Source organism: Sceloporus undulatus, chromosome 5, assembly GCF_019175285.1.
Source record: "Sceloporus undulatus isolate JIND9_A2432 ecotype Alabama chromosome 5, SceUnd_v1.1, whole genome shotgun sequence".
NCBI classification, from domain to species: domain Eukaryota; kingdom Metazoa; phylum Chordata; class Lepidosauria; order Squamata; family Phrynosomatidae; genus Sceloporus; species Sceloporus undulatus.
The window spans coordinates 143,860,475-143,868,167 of NC_056526.1; positions in this window are offsets into that span (position 1 = coordinate 143,860,475).

Here is a 7,693-nt window from a genome sequence, read left to right on the forward strand (position 1 = left end):
GAACCTGATTTCTTACAGACAAGGGTCCGATAAATGCTTTACCAAGGTCAGCACAAGGCAATGTGGGTCTACAGAGATCTGTCTAAGGAATGTATATGCACACACATAGCATTTTTCACTTGGAAGAAGGGAGAGATGATACAATGCTCACCACTCTTTTCCCCTGCTGGATTAACTGGCCAGAGGCAAGAGGGGGAAAGAGCATTAAGTAATAACACCAGAGGTGTTACCACTAATTTCCTGTTAGAAAAAAGGAGTGTTTATTGCCATCTCCCTGCCATGTCTAGATTATCTGACATATAGTGCAAAAGCAAAGTGTGAGAAAATACACTGTTTTGTTGGGAGTGTGGATTTGCATTCCTATAACAGCGTTCCTTGCTCCCAAGCACTTTGGTACTATACCTTTCTTTCTTTCTTTCTTTCTTTCTTTCTTTCTTTCTTTCTTTCTTTCTTTCTTTTTTGCTGTTGTTCCTTGTAGCTTTGTAAAACCTTGTTCTGCTTGTAGTTCTTTAAATATCTGTTGAGGTCATCTGGAACTTTGTGTTGTACCACAACCTGAACTATAACTTCAAGAACTTCCCAGCCAATGCTCAATGCTGGGAACTGTAGTCAGGCACACTTGGATTTGCTAAGACTGATCTACATGCATAGTGTACCTGCATGTGTTCATTTCTGCATGTGCTACATTCACAATTTTATAACATTTCCTACCATTTTACAATAGTGGCATCTTGACAGGTTGGCTTATTTAATTGTTTTTCAACTTTGGGGGCATTAGGTTTTAGCTGTATGTTGCTCTGATCTATGTTGTAAGCCACATCAGGATAAAGGTGGAATATAAATAAAATAATAAAGTAAAACTGTGTACATGCCATTAAAAGTGCCTTTATATCTCACTCAAGTTGAATAAGAATCCTTTTGAAAGACTAATGCAGGTTTATGTTGAAATCATTTTTTTCCTCCAGTACTATGTTTCCAGGCTTCTAATGATGACTTCCTTCGAATTATGGTATTCTCACTTGTAGGTCTTCTTTTACATCCTCCCTTGTTTTTTCTCATGTGTCACTTTATTATTTAGATTCTAAGCCCTATACAGTCAGTGGTAGTTGATGTAATAATAATAATAATAATAATAATAATAATAATAATAATAATAATAAATATGTTTTATTTATATACCACTATTCCAAAGATCATAGCGGTGAACAGCAAGTAAGCTAATTTGCCCCCAACAGTCTGGGTACTCATTTTAGCGACCTCGGAAGGATGCAAGCCTGAGTCGAGCTTGGGCCCTTTTGCTGGTCTTGAACTTGTAACCTTGTGGTTTTGAGTGAATGGCTGCAGTACAGGCCACTGTGCCACCAGGGCTATGTTTTAACCCTGTTTTATATCTAAAACAGGGTATGTTTTAGATATAAGTTTTTCCATTTTGTTTTGCGCCTTGGTTTTATCTATATATGAAATAATAAATATTCAATATTATTAAAGTTTCAGATTTCTTACATATATTTTCTAACTGATTTAGTGTAAGCAAGAAAATCTAGTTTCTGTTCATTTTCTGTAAGAATTTACCACATTTCACAGTTTCTTTGGGGGAAGAATATAAGAGGTGTTTTTAAAAATCATATAGGACTAAACAGAAGCATCATGTTCATCCATTAATATTTCTATGGCAGACAAGTACAATTTTCTGATTTTCTGATTTTCTCCATACTGAGAAGAGCTCTAGCTGGGAAATATGACTGGTGCAGGTGAGAGACAATTTTATTTCAATTTCTTTTGAAATAATCTACAAAACCTACAAATGTGTTTATATTCAGGATAGAATGGATGACTACCATTGAGACTTTTTTTTAATAAAAGGAATGGGGGGGACTGGCAGACTTTTCTTATTCCTAATAAAAGCTCTGTGGGATCAGACCAAAGGTAGTGTGTATATTGGAAAATGCACACAAGCTTGTCTGGGCTGCCTAAATAAGTCTGTTGCTTCATATGTGGAGGAGTGATGTATTCTGCCACCAGTGTTCCAAGTATGAATCAACTCCCAGTCCAGATACGTCTAATTATGGATTGAGGAATGAGCACCATCTTCTCTGCATAAAGATAACATTCCCCAGTGTTACTCTGTAACAATTGGTATTCTCTACCATACTACCTTTACGAAAGTTAGAGAAATTTAGTGCAAAACTGAGGTATGTTTCATTAACCACCAAAACAGTTAACAAAAACTTTTATGAATTATGTTTATGTTTATGTTTATGTTGAAAAGGGGTGTTTATCATATGTTGATGTAAAGCTGGTGTTTGAATATACATTATGTTGCAACATGGAATGCCTTATCAGAATATAGGTTTTAAAAATTCCCATCTGTGATCTTACTCCTCCACTGTTCTCCTCCACTGTCTCCTGCTTGAGCTTGGGGAGAGATGGAAATATTGGTATGACTTTTTTTGAAAACCCCATTTCCCACCACCACCCTGCTTGTGCTTTTGGACCTCTCAGCGGCCTTCGATACCATCGACCATGGTATCCTTCTGGAACGCCCGAGAGAGCTGGGAATCAGAGGCTCTGCTTTGCAGTGGTTCCAATCTTATCTCTCGGGAAGATTCCAGATGGTGCTGCTTGGGGACAGTTATTCGGCCAAGAGGGAGCTCAGGTTGGGTGTCCCTCAAGGCACGATTCTGTCCCCAATACCGTTCAACATTTAAATAAAGCCACTGGGTGAGATCATCCGGAGACATGGGGTGGGGTGTTATCAGTATGGTGATGACACCCAAAAATATTTCTCTATGTCTCAGACTGTTGCAGTGACTAAGGAGGGCATCTCTCCTCAATGCCTGTCTTAATGTGGTAATGGACTAGATGAGAGAAAACAAACTCAAGTTGAATCCAGGTAAGACGGAGGTACTAGTAATAGGGACTCCCAATCCGGGAATGGAGTTATGCCAGCCAGGACTCTGTTCGCAGTCTGGGCGTGCTCCTAGACTCGTCTCTCCATCTGATGGCTCAGGTGGATGCGACGGTCAGGAACACTTGCTTTCAGCTTTGACTGATATGCCAACTGTGCCCCTTCCTGGAGTGGGAAGACCTTGAAACAGTAGTACATGCGCTGGTAACTTCTCGGCTTGACTTTTGTAATGTGCTCTACACGGGGCTACCTCTGTGTCAAGTTCAGAAACTTCAGTTGGTACAGAATATAGCAGCCAGGCTGGTTATTGGCACATCTAGATTTGCCCACATTACACCAGTTTTAAAATCCTTTCACTGGCTGCCTGTTAGTTTTCAGGCAAGATACAAAGTGTTGGTTTTTACCTTTAAAGCCCTACATGACTTGGGTCCTGACTTCTTGTGGGAACGCCTTCTCCCATATCATCCTCCCCACACCCTTCATTCTGCTGGGAAGAATCTGCATCAACCAAAGAGGATTAGACTCTCGGCAGTGACCCACCGATCCTTTTCAGCAGTTGCTCCTAGATTCTGGAATGACCTACCGGATGAGATCCATGAGATTATCACCTTGGAAAACTTTAAGAAGGCTATTAAGATGGATCTCTTCCGGCAGGCCTTTCCAGACTAGACCATCTCAATTTACCTGCCTCCCCCACCTCCACTTTTTCTCCTTTTTTCTCCATCGTCATTTCCATCCTATCTGGACCCTGCTATAAACTTCCTACAAATCTCCTACTTATTTTAACTGTTATGTTATACTATTGTTTTAATGTCCTTTTGGTGTAATCTCATTTTAGTATTACTATGTTTTTATACTGGGGGGGAGAGTGATCGGGTTTTTTTTAGAATTGTTAACTGTATATTGTTTTATTGTTGTAATCTGCTTGGATTCTGAGTGATTAAGTGGAATAAAAATAAATTAATAATAATAATAATAATAATAATAATAATAATCCACCTCATCCAGCAGAATGGGCCAATTGCAGGCCCACCCGACTCCATCAAGGCATGCTGGGAGCCCAAGCAGGCCAGCAAGGACCCAGACAAATGACTCACTCACCTGGGCTGCAACTAGGCCGGCCCCGAAGATGCAGGGAGGCCTCATTTGTTGTTGTGCATGTGTTTTAACATCTTGTACACTCTGGTTTAGTATGGTGCATATTTTATTTTATTTTATTTCACTCTCTCCCTTGCTTTTGTTGTTTCTCCTTGTAACAATTTATATTACCAATTGGCATGTTGCAGCCATAACCTGACCCTGACCCTGACCCTGAGATCTGTGGAGGTGTTCATGAAAATGGTTTGGTAGAAAATTTTGCAAACATGTAGAGCATATGCTACAAGAGTCAGTAAGACGTAGCAGTTAGGATAACAAAGTAGCTGATTGCAGCAAAACATAAGATTACCAAAAAAAAAAAAAAAAAAAGGCATAGGGTGCAACTGAAGCCACAACCTGAAATTAAATTCTTTCTAGACAAGCCTTAGATAAAGTTTGACAAAAGAGCTTACGGAAGACAAAAAAGACTGAACTGTGTTCCAGGAGCACAGTTTGGAAACATTTATGAAAAGTCTGCAATTGCAGAAAAGACAGATTATGTGCAAACTTAAGATCAAGGCTGGAGTAAAATGGGATTGCACTCTGCCTCTGTTTCTATTTAATTTGATTATGGTAGCCGCTGTGATTCTGGTCCCAAATGAAGAAGAAAGAGAAACAAGATTGTGATTTAAATTGGTTAACAATCTCTGCTTTGCAGATGGTATGCACTTGGACACTGGGGATAAAGAGGAACACAATCAAGAAGCTTGCCAGAAAAAGAGGAAGACTTCCTTTCAATTAAATGGTTCAAAGGGAGGGTGGAAGCCCAGAAGATAGAAAGTATGGTCCAGGGAAAGAATTTGGAACAAGTAGCGGGATTTGTATATCTGGGTGGCCTTGTATCAGAGACTGGATCCAGCGGTGGAAGAGACAGAGAAATCTTGGACTAGTGTCCTATGGGTTTGGAAAGCTATTGAGAAAAATAAGGATGTTTCTATTAGGTGATTTGAGTATTCCATTGGTGGAATATTCCATGTGTGAGTTGGAATGCAGCTGTGGGGGGGGGGGCATCCTGTAGGTTGGGAGGAGGTGACATTCAGGTGGGTGGGGAAAAGCTTATGGATGGGGAGAGCTTTTTGATGATGTGACTGAGTTTCTCCATCATCCCTTCTCTGCCGTTCCCTCCCAAGGGAGGGCTCCAAGGTTGACTCAGCCTTCCATCTTTCACAGATCAGTAAAATGAGTACCCAGCTTATTGGGGGCAATTGGCTTACACATTGTAAACCACTTAGTGAGTGCTAGTTCACTGATAAGCAGTACAGAATATATTTGCTATTGCTTGTTGCTTGCTATATTCTTTCTTTGAGGGCAAGCCCCATCATTCAATAGGAGCCTGCCAGCTAGTTTAATTTCTCTCTTAAAAAAATACCAGGAATGCCATTAATGTGATGGGATACCATTCCTGATGGGAAAAGATAGCTGCTCCCATTAGCTCTCTCCCTCCAATTGCTTTGTTTGTAAGCAATGCTGATGTAAGAGACCAGTCATCGGACCCTAACAGTTCATTTTTGTTACCGTTTCCTCACTGTAAGGTTAAGAAGACACATTGGTACTACATTCATTCAGCAAGGCTGCAATAAATGAAAAGAGGATGTCTATGAGACCCTTAAGACTACAGGTTTGCTTTATAAGGGAGCCACTGTAGTGTAGTGATTTGACTGTTTGACTCTGGAGAACAGGGTTCAAATCCCTGCTCAGCCATGGAAACCCACATGGTGCCCTTGGCCAAGTCACATGCCCTCAGGAGAAGACAATGGCAAACTCCCTCTGAATAAATCTTGCCAAGAAAAGCCTGTGATAAGGAAATGACTTGAAGGCACACAATACAGTAACACATATTTGATAGTGCAAGGTTAATTTTATTGTAGACGAATGACTAGGAAAGAACAGAGACAATCTTGAATTATTTGGAACATTAAAATGCACAAAAATTTGACATAGGTAGTTGAGAGGAAGAGTTTCTATGTTTTTGTTTTGTTTTTAAAAAACACTGGTGTTGGCATTGTTACAACCAGCTTCTAAAATAGAAAACAATAAGTAATGTTGAATTAAAACTGATGATGAGATTCCATGATTTATTAAAATACTGGAATTTAGTTTCACAATAAGGATGTGAGATATGGATTACTTAATTACATTTAATTAATTGATTGTTTAATTACATTGCAGCTGATTTATGGGAAGAACATTTTGAACATGTGCTTAAAGTTAGACCTCTAGTCCTGTGTCCCAGGTCATCCTATTTTTTAAATTTTTAAAATAACTTTATTTCTTACCAAAAAAAGACAGAAAACAATAACAAATACAAACAAAAACAAGCTAAAATACAGATCCTTCAAAACCAACTTCAAAAATTCAAGGTCACATGGGATATAAAAGGGCAACATTACATAAAAACAGAGAAGGACTCAGAACACAGAGATACCTCCTTTGCACCAGTTCAATCATCGAAAGGGAATCATATTACAAAAGAAGACCCACTTCTTCTCCAATGTTGTTGAGATAAGATATAAGTGGGGACCAACATTCTTCAAAACGCAGAGGAAGATTCCACCCCCGCAACCTTCTAGATTGATCAGTGGGCTTTTCCATAAACCAAAAATTCCAAAATTGAGACCACCAATCAGTCATATTGACCTTTCCAGTTTCAGGTCATCCTATTGGCCTTTAAAAAATACAGAACCATGGGATTCTCTCGCTCTAGCTGACATTGAACAATAACTCTGCAACTGGGATGGGCAGCTTCTGGTTCTTCAGATGTTGTTATACTACAATTCTTAGTACTTCTGTCAGTATTGCCAAGGGTGACAGGTGATGAAATTTTCATTACAACATCTGAATGTCAATACCCCCCCACACACACACACACTCCACTTTATAAGCATCAAAGGAATAAAACTATGGTATGTTATGATCCCTGAGAAGAAAAGGGTAAAGCCAGTTCTGAAAAGTGCCTGAGTTTTCTTAAAACCCAGTACAATTTGGAAATGCAGTTTTTCCTTCCTCGGAGATGATGTGAATGGAAATGGACTAACTAATACACAATATTAATTATTAATTATATTAACCTTATGTTATGATAACATATATGTATGCCACTATGTCTGATATGACATCGCTGTTTGATATGGTAAAACAGGTCAAACTCTGATACAAATGTCAATATTTGAAAAGTGACCGTGCTTCGTTATCTTTTCTTTAAAAAACATCCTACATGCTAATCAAACCTTAACAGGAATGAGGGAAAGGGAGAAATACTGTTTGATTTCCTGAAGACTAAACCTAGAGTAGTTCAGACAACTAATTATTCATATATAAATTATGCAGACAACTAATTATTCATATATAAATTTATTTTTAAGGAGCACTTAAAAATAAATTTATATATGAATAATTAGTTGTCTGCATAATCACAGATACAGTCTTCCCTATCATACATCAAATATCAGAATGTATGTATGTATATTGAAAAGTAGAAACCTCCACATGCAGCCATGGAAGAAGTTAAACGTTATTAGGGATCTTTTGACAATGTTACTAACTATCTATAGTTAAAGCTGAACCACAGGCATAGCAGGGGGGGAGAAAAGGACATCTATTATTATTATTATTATTATTATTATTATTATTATTATTATTATTATTATT